This window comes from Pterocles gutturalis, unplaced genomic scaffold (genome assembly GCF_000699245.1).
Source record: "Pterocles gutturalis isolate BGI_N339 unplaced genomic scaffold, ASM69924v1 scaffold40595, whole genome shotgun sequence".
Classification (NCBI taxonomy): Eukaryota; Metazoa; Chordata; class Aves; order Pterocliformes; family Pteroclidae; genus Pterocles; species Pterocles gutturalis.
Window position 1 is genome coordinate 20108 of NW_010144766.1, and position 11888 is coordinate 31995.

Here is an 11888-nt window from a genome sequence, read left to right on the forward strand (position 1 = left end):
AGACTGATTTTGGTTCTGAGTGCCTGTTCTAAAAAAGCTGTAGTGCCCTAAAGAGAGATGGACTGAGAGAGATTCCCTGTGTCTGCCTGTGTGCATTGTACCATGATCACTTGCAGGGAGAGGATATAGGAGGAAGGTTGATGTATCGTCATCGTGGTTTCCAGGAGAATTAGCAATTGTGAGTAAACGGGAATGCTCAGAACCACAGATGCATCACTGATCACTTCAAAAATTGCCGTTCTAAGGACAACAAGAATTCTTTAATTGCTATTGAAGTGTTTGATCAACATTAATGGGCTGCAAAGCATTTCCTAGATAGTAGAGAACTGTTCTGCATATACAAAGGAATATCTTACACAGGCTATCCTACTTTAGGATCTGCTTATGGCTTTTTCATGGCAGCAAAACTTAATAACTAAGCTGCTGTATAGCTGTGGCTATGCTGTATTGTTCAAAACTTTGTACAAGGAGGTTACTAACCTATTTTCTGAGCAGCAATAGGTACGTATTGCATACACTATGCTTGGGAAAGGTAGTGTTATTCCGCAGCCCTGATTTCAGAAGCTTGGATAAGAATGTGAATAAATTCCCAGTAGGTGTAAATGGAGCAAGAAAACTTCCTGGTTTTCCATTAAAAGTTTCCAAGAGTCATTCCATGATGCAGTGCCAGCATAGCAGGAAGCCAGTTTCTCCTATGCCCCTGCTCCTAATGTAGAGCTGCTGTGAGTCAGGGCCAGATTTCTTTATTCAGGGCCCAGAGAGGATTTGTATTTGTGCCCTATTCAGATGATAATGTGAGAAGCAGGGATGTTTATCTGATGACAGGCATGATACAGCAACACTCGGTTACCTGGGAGAGGAAGGGGTCATCCCAACATGAAGGTAGGTAATGTAAACCTGAAATAAATCGGGCTATAGGGGAACATTGCTTGTATATTGAGCTTTAAAGAAGATTTGTAAGTGGTTTCAGTAGAGACAGCTTTATACAACTCTCGAAGTGTGAAGCCCCATGTGAGGGGCGTTTGCTCTGTATCGTGTGCTTTTTTGGCACAGAGCTGGAGCTGGAGTGTTGAGGAAACACACAGCCAGTTCCTCCACATTTTGGGTGATACGCATAGTAATACCTGTCAGTTGGCTGCACCCTGTCACAAATTAAGGTATTCTGTAAGTTTAGAAAGTTTTCATGTGTTGCTACACCAGGGGGTGCTGTCTCACAACTGATAGAGGGTTTTTTTGAAAGGTGTTAAGAGGAGGAAAGTAAAGGATGTGCTGTGGGTTTTGTCATAAAAGCGATACAGGGTACTTTTGGCCCACTCTCAGGGTCAGTTGCAGTTGTTTTTTGTATATTTTCAGGTTGCCTAGCTATGTGTAACCAGTGCCCAGTGATACTGAGAGCTCAGATTACTAATACAGTACATCTGTTTCAACACTGACTTTTCTCTAGAGATTTTACTTTCCTAAAGCATGATGAGATGGATTTGTCTGTGTACAGCTGGCCTGGGGAGGATCTGCTGTTTGAAAGACATGATAATGAGCTCATTAAGAGAGGGATAGAGGTGGAATACAGGAAATTATAACTGTGACTTTGCCTGTACATTTGTAATATTAATCTAGGCAATTTTTTGTTTGAGCAAAGCCATAAATATCCATCTTACTTCACTAGATATTTCTCCTGATTTTTTTGGTGTATTCTGTAGCTTGTAATTTTAACCTTTTCCAAACTCTGTACGTCATTTTTTGATTCCATCAGTGCAGTGTATTTCTTCAGACTGATCCACAATTGCCAAGAATAGAATGGAATTGCTAGCAAAAATGTGATTTCTTTTGTTTTGAAAAATCTGCATGATTCTTATAGATTGTAGACATTTTATAATTGAACTATATGACTTTGGATGTTGTCAAAACCAGTTATTTTGCAATAGGTATAAAACCTGCAGTTTTTGTGGCTTGTGAGCTCCTATTTTGCTCTTTCTTTCACTGGAATTTCATTTAGGGGAAGCAGAACAAAATAAGCCTGTTGTCATCCTGGCCCCAACACAAGAGCAGAGTTAGTGGGTTTCACTGTTTCTGCATCTTATTCACAGTGTTTTTTAGGTCTAGTCTTTGAAACAGGTGGTCACAGTAACATCTATTCATTAAAAATGTGGTCACTTCTCTTTCTAAGGTCTTAAGATACCATTAAAAGTTGTAAGAATTTTGTAATGATTTTTATTTTCATTACTTCCAAAGTTTGGAGATGCCATCTAACTTCCATATTTAGAAAGGTTGGGAAACCATTTTTTATTACAGAAATGATAATTTGAATTTCAAAATGCAGCAATGAGTTTTTAATCTGATCTTTTAAAATAACTTTGCTGTCAATCATAGACACAAGAATAAAGAATTATTTCTACTGAGTTATCCTTAAGCTATACATTATGAGAATACATCAATATTTTATTAGTGTGTATAAACTTTGCTCTGGATAAGATTCCCTATGCCCTTTACTTTTTTCTTCCTTGATTTTAAATGTTACTGTCCAAAACTGACATGACGTGGTGCATAGGCATCCCTGCTTTTCATTGTTTTCAGATCAGATTCTGTCATTCTTTCCAGTGGCCATTGCATCCAGTGGTGCTAGTGGGCCAGGTCTCTCTTTGAGCTGTGCCTGCTGAAACACACGGAAGGGTTGTTCATATGCAGAAGCATACAGCATTTAGCAGTAAATTCTTGAGGGCAGGAATAGTGACCGAACAGCAGGCATGCGTAAGCCCCTTACAACTCTGGAGGGTAGCACTGTCACTTCAGAGGTGTCCCAGCTTGTTGCAGGGTGCTCTCTTGTTTTCACCTGTAAAACAGAAGAATGTGGGATCTGTGGGCACGATGAAACCCACTGGGTTCATCTGTTCTGATAACATAGTCCATGGTTTTAGGTGTGAGTCTGCTTTGCATCTATAGCTGTAGTCTTGTGGTATGCACTTGAACTTAAAGCAGTTTTCCTCCCGGTTGGACCTGGGCTGAAGCTGTGAACCAGGGCGCTGTCTCGGTGCCTCACTTGAGATGTGGCTGCAAGGACCTCCAGCAGTTGGGTCTGTATGCACGTGTGATGTGCTCCTGGGACTGGGACCTGGTGCCAGCTTCATTCCTAGTTAAGACTGAGCCTGGACATGCAGTGACAGGTCAGACCAAGTCACATCTGATCTCCAAGTTGCTGTCCGAGCTTCACTTCAACTGTTAACTTATCCTACTCCATTCCCACCTCATTCAGTAGCTGCGTGCTCTGAGATCTTCCAGGCTGTTCCTGTTCCTGGCCATTGGAGGGCACTCTACGTGATGAGACATCTTGTCACAAAGACCAAATGTACAGGTCTTCGTAACAGATGGGAGCTGTGCTCCAGGCTTCAATCTATTAGGTCTTAAGCAACATCTCTGCTTGTTTACAATATTCTAATGTCTGAAAAGTGGAACTTGAAACAGTCCATTTATTGTGTGTTATGCACAGATCTGATACCAGCCTGGAAGGCAAGTGTCCCAGTTCATTTGGTTGTTACAGCTGATGTTGTCACCATGTAGAAGGTGATGGCGTTCACTGCCTCCTTACAATTAGATCTGTATTGACATGTATTATTTTCCTAAGGGGAGAGAGTGAATTCTTATTCTACAGTAGCTATGGTTCTTGGGAATGTTGTCATCCTCAAGGATCCTGTAGCTCACCCTTTATCTATGCTTGAGCTAGGTGGAGAAGAAGACAAGACCACTTCAGTCCGTCATTGGTGGCACCTGCAGCAAAGCACACCCTGCTGGCTTGTTCAGGCTGGCTGCAGGGTCCTGCACGTGTGCCCAGGGAGAGTCCTGCTGACTGCACCTGCTCCTTAAACCCCTGTTTCTATAAATCCAGTCTTCCCCAGTGTCCTAGGTTGCATTCAGACAGGTGTTCATCTGCTCAGATAGCACCTACCTTCCAGTAAACACCCTGCTGTGGGAGCATTCTGCTTTTCTGGTTCATCCGACATAGACTTGAGGTTTTCTCAGGAGAGCGCTTTTATCCTAAGCATGGTTGCTGGCTCCCTGTGCCATGCTGTGCTGTCCCATGCTACAAGTGGCTGTATCTCTTCCAACTTTCTGACATACGGAGACCAACAAGGTGACTGACGAAGCTGAAATTTAGTTTCTTATAGTTTACTTATATATTACGAATGTTTCCATCATGGAAAACAGATTCTCCTTTTACTCAGATTAGCAAGAATTGCTTTAGATTTCTATATAAGAATTTTTTTTAATGCCATATCAAACTTTCTTTTATAAAGGTGCAAGAAAATAAGCTATTAAAATCTTAAGGTGTTTGACCTGTCAATACTTTCGTGCTTGTACTGTAAAGCATGTAACACTATGTTAATGCATCCTTAACGAGAGACAATTATTCCAGGGTTTGTGTGCCTACTGTAGAAGTAAGAACAGGTGTTTTTTTCCTACGCCTGTTCTCACTTACGCTTCAGGCGCACAAGTTCAGCAGTGATACTATATCCAGCCTTAATAAATGTGAACGTTGCCGTAGAAACACTGTCACTTTGAGAGAGGTACGGAATACCCAAGAAACCTGTTCTTGCAGCATGCAGATGCTAAAAGCAGATGAAGACATTTATCAGTTAATCAGTTTAAGCTTATTTATGGAAAATACAAATCATGTGAGGCTATGGAATGCACTTGTTAATTAAGTGAAAAATCAGGAATTGCGTGTGTTCCAGCTAATTCCTCATGTGTTACTGTAGAGCACAAAGATGCAAGCCCTAACAAATACATGCTTGTATTTCTGGAAGCATAAAGTAGTCCCTAACTTCCCAAGTTATATATATTAAAGCACATAAATAATCAAGCTGACAATCTTGTTTAACTTTTGCTTTTTTTGTTACCAATGTATTTTTGCATTACCAGTTTTCTTGGAAATTATTGGGGTTTGTAATTAGGGCAACCATGTTTTCTAAAGCTTGTAACTGATTTTTGTAGCAGTATTTAATGGATGGTACATGGGAGCAGGTCTTGAGAATGAAACAGATTTCTGCAATTTTTCCCACATGTCCAAGAAATGGCCTTAGGCCTCAGTTTCATAGCTGTGAGGTGGAGATATGCCTTCTCCCAGGTCGGGGCATCTTTCAGGCCACAGGCCCCCCAGCTCCATATTTGGCCACATGCATCCCAATCACAGTGGCCTCCTGAGGTCGCTGGCCACCTCGCTGCCGTTTGTTCCTGCCTCTATACATACAAGGACCCTGGCAGCAGGCTCACAATTTACTGAGCTTCAAGGTCCTCGGGTTCCAAGGATGCCTGGAAACAAGAGGTCGGAGAGCAAAGCATGTGGCTGCCCAACTTTGCATGGGGGGAGAGAAGACACATGCAGCAGGAACCACAGAGGAAGAGGAGGTGGTGTCAGAAGGCGGGCACCATCAGCCACATGTACCATGTCCCGTGTGGCTGATGGTGTGGAGCCCATGGGGTGGATCCACCCACAGATCAAGAAGAACCGATGGAAGTAGATCCACCTCCAGCATGGCTCCCCTGTAGACTATGTTGTGTCTGATCATTGCAGTTATTTGGATTCCAGGGGTGGCTTTTTAACTTCATGTTTTGCAGTATATGATAGATTTTAAAGTAACCTGAAATTGCATTTAATTAATTGGGAGCTTGGAAATGCCATGACATCTAAAGAAATTATGCGGTATACTACCAGGAGCTTAGTGTTTGTTCACAAAGGCTCCTGCCCTAAAACACTGCTACACAGAGTGTGAATGACAGTGATAACAGAGTTATGTTGCGGAGTGGGTCTGTATCATGTGATGAAAGTTTTCTTGGGTGATGTAAGTGATGCAGGTATTACAAATGCTTGTCTCTTCATGTTTTTTGATGACAGTCTTAAATGTGATATAGCTCTAACAGTATAGATCATCACATAAATTTCAGTCATCTGAAAAGTATGTTGAATTGATGCCATTCACATAGATGAGCTCCATGTAACCATTTCAAAATCCAGCTGAATTGTGTAGATTGCCCAATGGCAATCCAATGCATTTTTGTTTGACTGCTTCTATATAAGTTATGTTCCTGAGACTGAAATTAATTCTGGTGGTTATGACTGGGCAAAAAGGTATCTCTCTCTTTGAAGGTCCACTAAACTTCAGCTTTCATAACTTAAGCAGCTACTTAGCGAAATGGGTCTTGTGTTAGTTCTTTCCATGCAGAATTTGAGTTATGAGATGAAAACAGGATCAGAGCTTGAGAATAACTCACTGATGTTCATCTTTGCCCTGCAGGCTGGATCCAAGGAAATATAACCTCATGCACAGCAACGCTGCCGTGCCAGTGGTGCAGTAACTGAGTGTTAGTTCAGGTTTCTTCAGTGCTAGATTTGGGACTAGTACATCAGATCACGGATAAGGCAGACAAGGAAGGTTGTCATTTGCTGGAGGTTGGTCCTGAGGTGGCAAGGAAGCTTGCAGGTGTCCCAGTCAGAGCCAGCTTAGAGCTTCCTACAAATGTAAGCAAGATGGAATCCTGAAACCTGGACCAGGAGAGGCTTGGGGCTGGCTGAGGCTGGGCTGTTGCTCCCCACAAGAGGAGGACAAGGAGGAATGGATCTGAAGGCAGTGGGACAGTCGGGAATGCTTTTCCCTCTAATGCATTCATTAGAATATCTCCAGGTCAGGTACTACCCGGGGTTGTAACAGCAGCGATTGCTGGCTGGATTGGAGCCAGGGCCTTAGCTGATATCCTTAGAACCAACCTGTGGTACCGCTTGCAAATTTGGTAAAGAGGGTTAATGCAGGGTTGAATTTTAAATGAATACTTTTGATTTGTTTTAGGAGTGTGTTTCAGGAGGGTATAGTGGTTGTTTTGGTCTGGAAAGCCTGCTTCTAGGTAAAAGAATTGCAGCACTCATCCAGAGGGGACTAGAGGTCTCTGCCAAGGACTGTGTTGTATTTTGAAACCCAGGTACTGTATGTTTACTTCCACAACTGTACATAATGTAGCTGCATATAATTGAGAGAAGGATGGTCCTTGGTTCTCCTACACCAGTAAAACCCACAGGGAGATGCACTTCCCCATGCACACACAGGACCGAGTACTTTCAAAACTTCTGAAGCTTTTTAAAAGGATCCATTATTCTAAATTCCCTGAAAACTTCCTCAAAATTAAAAATCTATTCTTTTTCTCAGTCTCAGTCAAGCCAATAATCTTATGGAAGTACTTTTTGTGCCCAAAGTGAAGGACTCTGACAGGAGACAAATGCAGTCATTTACCCTGGCAGACTCATTCTCCACCTGACCTCACCCCAATGGCATTTTGAAAGCGTGGGTGCATTATTTTGTTCAGGTGAATCATTCAAAGTTACCATTCATCTGAAAGAGTTTATCAAAAACTAATGGGATTTTGTAAAATAAATGGCTTTGCAATTCTTCATCTAGCAGATTGCTGAGAGATGAAATGAGTTTCTGAGATATTTATTAACTTCTGTTGGTAGCTCTGAATGTAAGAAAGGTATGTGCTTTAAACTTTTCCAAAGAAAGTCCAAAGAACCCTCTTAGTTATCAATAAGAAGTTTTTAATGCACCATGAAAATGCTAATCATCCAGTTGTTTGCTGCTAATAATCTGTAGTTACAAACAGCATTATATTTAATAGAGAATTCAAGTTTTCAAAGAATAATTTTCTAAAAATTTTAAGAAAATTATTTGGAATACTATTTTCTGAATAACTGGGTTTTTTTTGAGCAGCTCAGAACACTGGCGGATGCCTAGTCCCTGAGGGTAAGGAGAAGGTTTCTCCTGTAGTTGCTCAGCAACGGACTTGGAAGAAAATGGGAGCTGTGATGCTCATCCTTCTCTTCAGTTTTATCAGGCAGTTAGAGTACACCATCAACTTCTGATACCAGGTGTAATTATTCACTAGAAGCAAGTGTATATTTAATCCTGTAAGGTAGGAGCGTTAAGTAGGCAGGATAGAGTTCGCACATATGGAATATTGCATTCTTTAACGATGCTGGAGCAGGCTAAGGCTTATTCTCTGCTTTTGTATCTGCATGTCAAAGCATGAACACAAATCAAAATCTTTGTTGGTACAGATCAGCCACAGGTGCAAATGTGCAACCACAATTTAATTAGTGCAAACTATGTCAACAAAGGGGAACTTGCCTTTCCCAAAAAGTCCCCCTCAAATTGTGCTTTGGCCAGAACGCTGTGTTAACTAGATGAGCTCTTCCCACCATAAAATTGTGTTTTGAATCTTATCTAGATTGTCAGATAAGTCTTATGGAGACAGGGATGGTATGTAGGTAACGTGCTAGACATGTTTGGACCATGCCATGCTGTGCCATCAGTTATGACTGGGATATCTGAGTGATACCGTAATATAAGCTTTGAATGATTTTTGCCTTCTCTTTGCCTAGTGTTATGTATATTCTCATTCTCCAAGGAGCAAAGGATTGTGAGAAAGAAGCAATGGAAGATGGTGTGTAGGAAGGGAAATTCCTTCCAACTTTCTGTAATTGTGTACTTTTCCATAGTCACCCTTCTTAGTGGCTTGCTTATACTTTTTTTTTTTTTTATAAACACTTAACAGGCATGGAATGATAGCAGATGAAGAAAGGCGAACACAGTATCACTGAGAGATGATTTTAATTTTGATGGTCAACAGAAGGACAGTCCAGCAGTGCAAGGGAAAAACAGATGAAAGCAGCAACTCTAAAATCAGATGAGGTTAAGATTAGTTTTTAGCAGAATGATAGCTAGTGACATCTCCTTACATTTTATTTTAAAGGCAAGGTATTTTTTAAATAGTTTTTTGTCCAGCATTCTGCAGATGGGGAGAGTTTGGGGATTTTTCAGTATATGATTGTCTGTAATGAAGTGTTTTATGGCTAAGACCATTGCTGGCGTAAAACTTCTACTTCTGCCTGCAGCTTCTACATCTAAACCTACATATGTTTGTTAACTCTAGCTTCCTCCTTTCTTAGTGATCCTATTCATTAATGAATACTGTGGGTTCCTTTATTGCATCTTCTTCATACTGGATCATTATAGGGTCACAAAATGTGATTCTTCCCCCTGGGTATACACTAGCTATTCCAGCTCATTTCACAATGTTGTAATTATGGAGAAACCAGAGGTTGCAAATTATAAAAACAATTTAGTTTAATTTAGATTCAGTGTCAGCTGTAGGGGAAAATCCATTTACGCACCCACATTGTTGGCTTTGTTTTTAGTAGACAGGGACGTAATTTTACTTATCCAATGCCTCATGCAAGGTAGGAGTCCTGTGGCAGTGTTCCTTTTTTAGCCAGTTGGATTTGAGATATTTGTACATTTTAAATGAAATTTTTTCTATTTCTCCAGGCAAATGCACCTGAGGTCCTGAGCAGCAGCAGCTCTGGAGTCAGTGAATGCGACGGTCCGTTCCCTTGAGGACTGCACTGTGTGCCATGGCACTGTCTGTGTGCAGCGCTGCTGCTTGAGGCCTCCAGCCCTGTTTGGGTGTTTGCTGTGCTTTGAGCTGAGCCAGGTCATGGCGTCGGGCTGGCCACTGCCACAGTGACTTGTGTTCCTCTCTTTTGCTGGCTGCTGTCAGTACAAACAGCAGCTTCTTAAAGATGACAACTAACTGACTGTTTTTTGGAACAGATACTTCTTTTCTAATCAGGCTGGTGTGGAACTGATTTTGCATCAATGACAGCTGTGTGTGGACTGCCCATGTTTTCCTTTTCCAATTTTGCAAAGTCCGGGGCAGCACACCTTACATACACACTGTCCGTCACAGCACGTGTCCTCATGCTGCTTGTGTACCTCTGGATGCCCTCAGGGATAGATGGTTGTGTTCTTGAGAGGCAGGGTTACCAGCAGGTGCAGACACTTCATCTGTGAGTGAAGGAAAAGGGGAAATACATGTCTTTCACTGGTCAGCGGTAGAAATGATCCGCTCGAGGTTTAGTGTTACACCAATCTCACCCGTGTAGCTGGCATGTGAAGCCAAAGATGACAGCTACTTGATGGTACTTTTGACAACAGACAAAGCAGGTACTGAGTGCAGATTTCCCCACAGCGCTGCTGTTGAACCCCAGCTATGTCAGCCTCCAGCACATCCATTATTCCAGTCCTTGGACTGATCGTCAGGAAATGGCTGCTACACGAGAGCTGCAGTAAGAACAAATCCCTCAAGTCTCTGAGGGCTGTATGCCTGTTTCACCTCTACCCATGCATCAAATATGAACTCATCGTGTCTTCGGTGACTTAGCTTTCTGCACCACCACTCTCCAACCCTCTCGGTAATGCTCGTATTTCTGCACGGGTCACAGGGAAGCCTCTCAGGCTTTTAATCTGTAGCTTGTTGTTTAAAGATTTATTTGTTTTGCAAGACTACTGACAATGTTGATCACAGGCTGGTGTCCATGGAGCGAAGCTGGACAACTGAAAGAGCGTCCACTACTTCTCCAACTGGGTGTCTTATCTGTGATGAGACTGAGGGATTCAGCTCATTTGCAGATGTCAACTTGAAACCGTAGATGCTTCATTTTTCTTGTTTACAGTGGAAATACTCGAGAGAAAATGAGGTGTAACCAGCAAATCGCTTGACATCGCAGAAAATCCCCCCTTTCTTTTGTAGGAGTGTCTTGTTTCCATGGCTACTCTTTTTTAAGATTGCTTCTGAAAAAAATTTAATTCTGCGAGTACCAGAGGATGCCCAGCAGTGGGACGGGTTTGGTCTCAGGCAGGGGGTGGGGGCAGGATATTTGCACAAACCAGCAGCGCTTGTTTTCTGAGCTCTGCTAATCCCTCTTCTAACTCCCTCATTTTAAAGAAAGCCATCTCATGTTTCTTTCTCTGCCTTCTTCACCCTCCAGCAGACTTCCCCCACTCCAGGGACACACCACCATAACAGGCAAATTAATTAAGCCCAGAAACTGTAAAGAAAATGCTGATCTTTCACCCTGCCACCAAATCAAGATGGTATAGCCAAGGGAACACTGGAGTTCTTCCTCCAAACCCTCTGCTTGTGCAATGATCAGCCTGTATTATGCTAAAAAAAGAACCCCAAAGCAAAAAAACAAAAATCCAAACCCACTTTAAACAAAACAACCCCTGTCTCTTGGAATTGCTGTTAATTTCAAAACAAGATGTTAATGTTAAATGCTTCAGTCTCAGATTTTTTTCCCACGATTTTTTCCTTTTCCAGATTCTTCCTCCCCCATGCAGGCAGCAACAAGTTGGTGGAGGGAAGTGTTAATTTTCGGTTGTTAGTGTAGCTGTACTTGGATGACACAATCTCAGGAGTGTTGGGTTGTTACATATTCACTGACATATGTGTAATAATAGGGAAAAGTTTCTAAAAGCCTAATGGAGGCTTGATAACCTTGGTAACTTCCAAAAGTTTGCTTGGGTGTTTCTGTGAGTTTTTAAGTGTGTCACATATGGATCATTTGATTTCCCTCTCTCGCTCTCATCTATGTTGAAATTGCATGTTCTTGTCAATGATGTGTTTCCAGAAGCAGTAGACTTCAAACTTATTCATGAGTATTTCTGATTTCTCATTATCTTTCTCCCTTTGGAATTGATTGAATATATCTGGGGCTTTCTTTCTTGTCACAAAAAGGAGCAATGCTGCTTGCAGCCTTTTCTCCTACTTATCTATTGCTGTAGCCATGAGGTAAAAGAGAAATCTCAGCTTCTATTTTCTTCAATTTTCCACTAAATTTCTTTTGAAGGTTATCTTTCCTGGAGGCTTCAACTGATCCATTTTCTTTTCATTTCCTTCTCTTTTTTTTTTTGGCACTGCATAATGTGTTTGTGTAAAGAAGAAGAAAGAGGAGGAGAAGAAAGTGTACCTTTCTGTTGACATAAAAACTCTTTGGTTCTTACTCTGCTTCT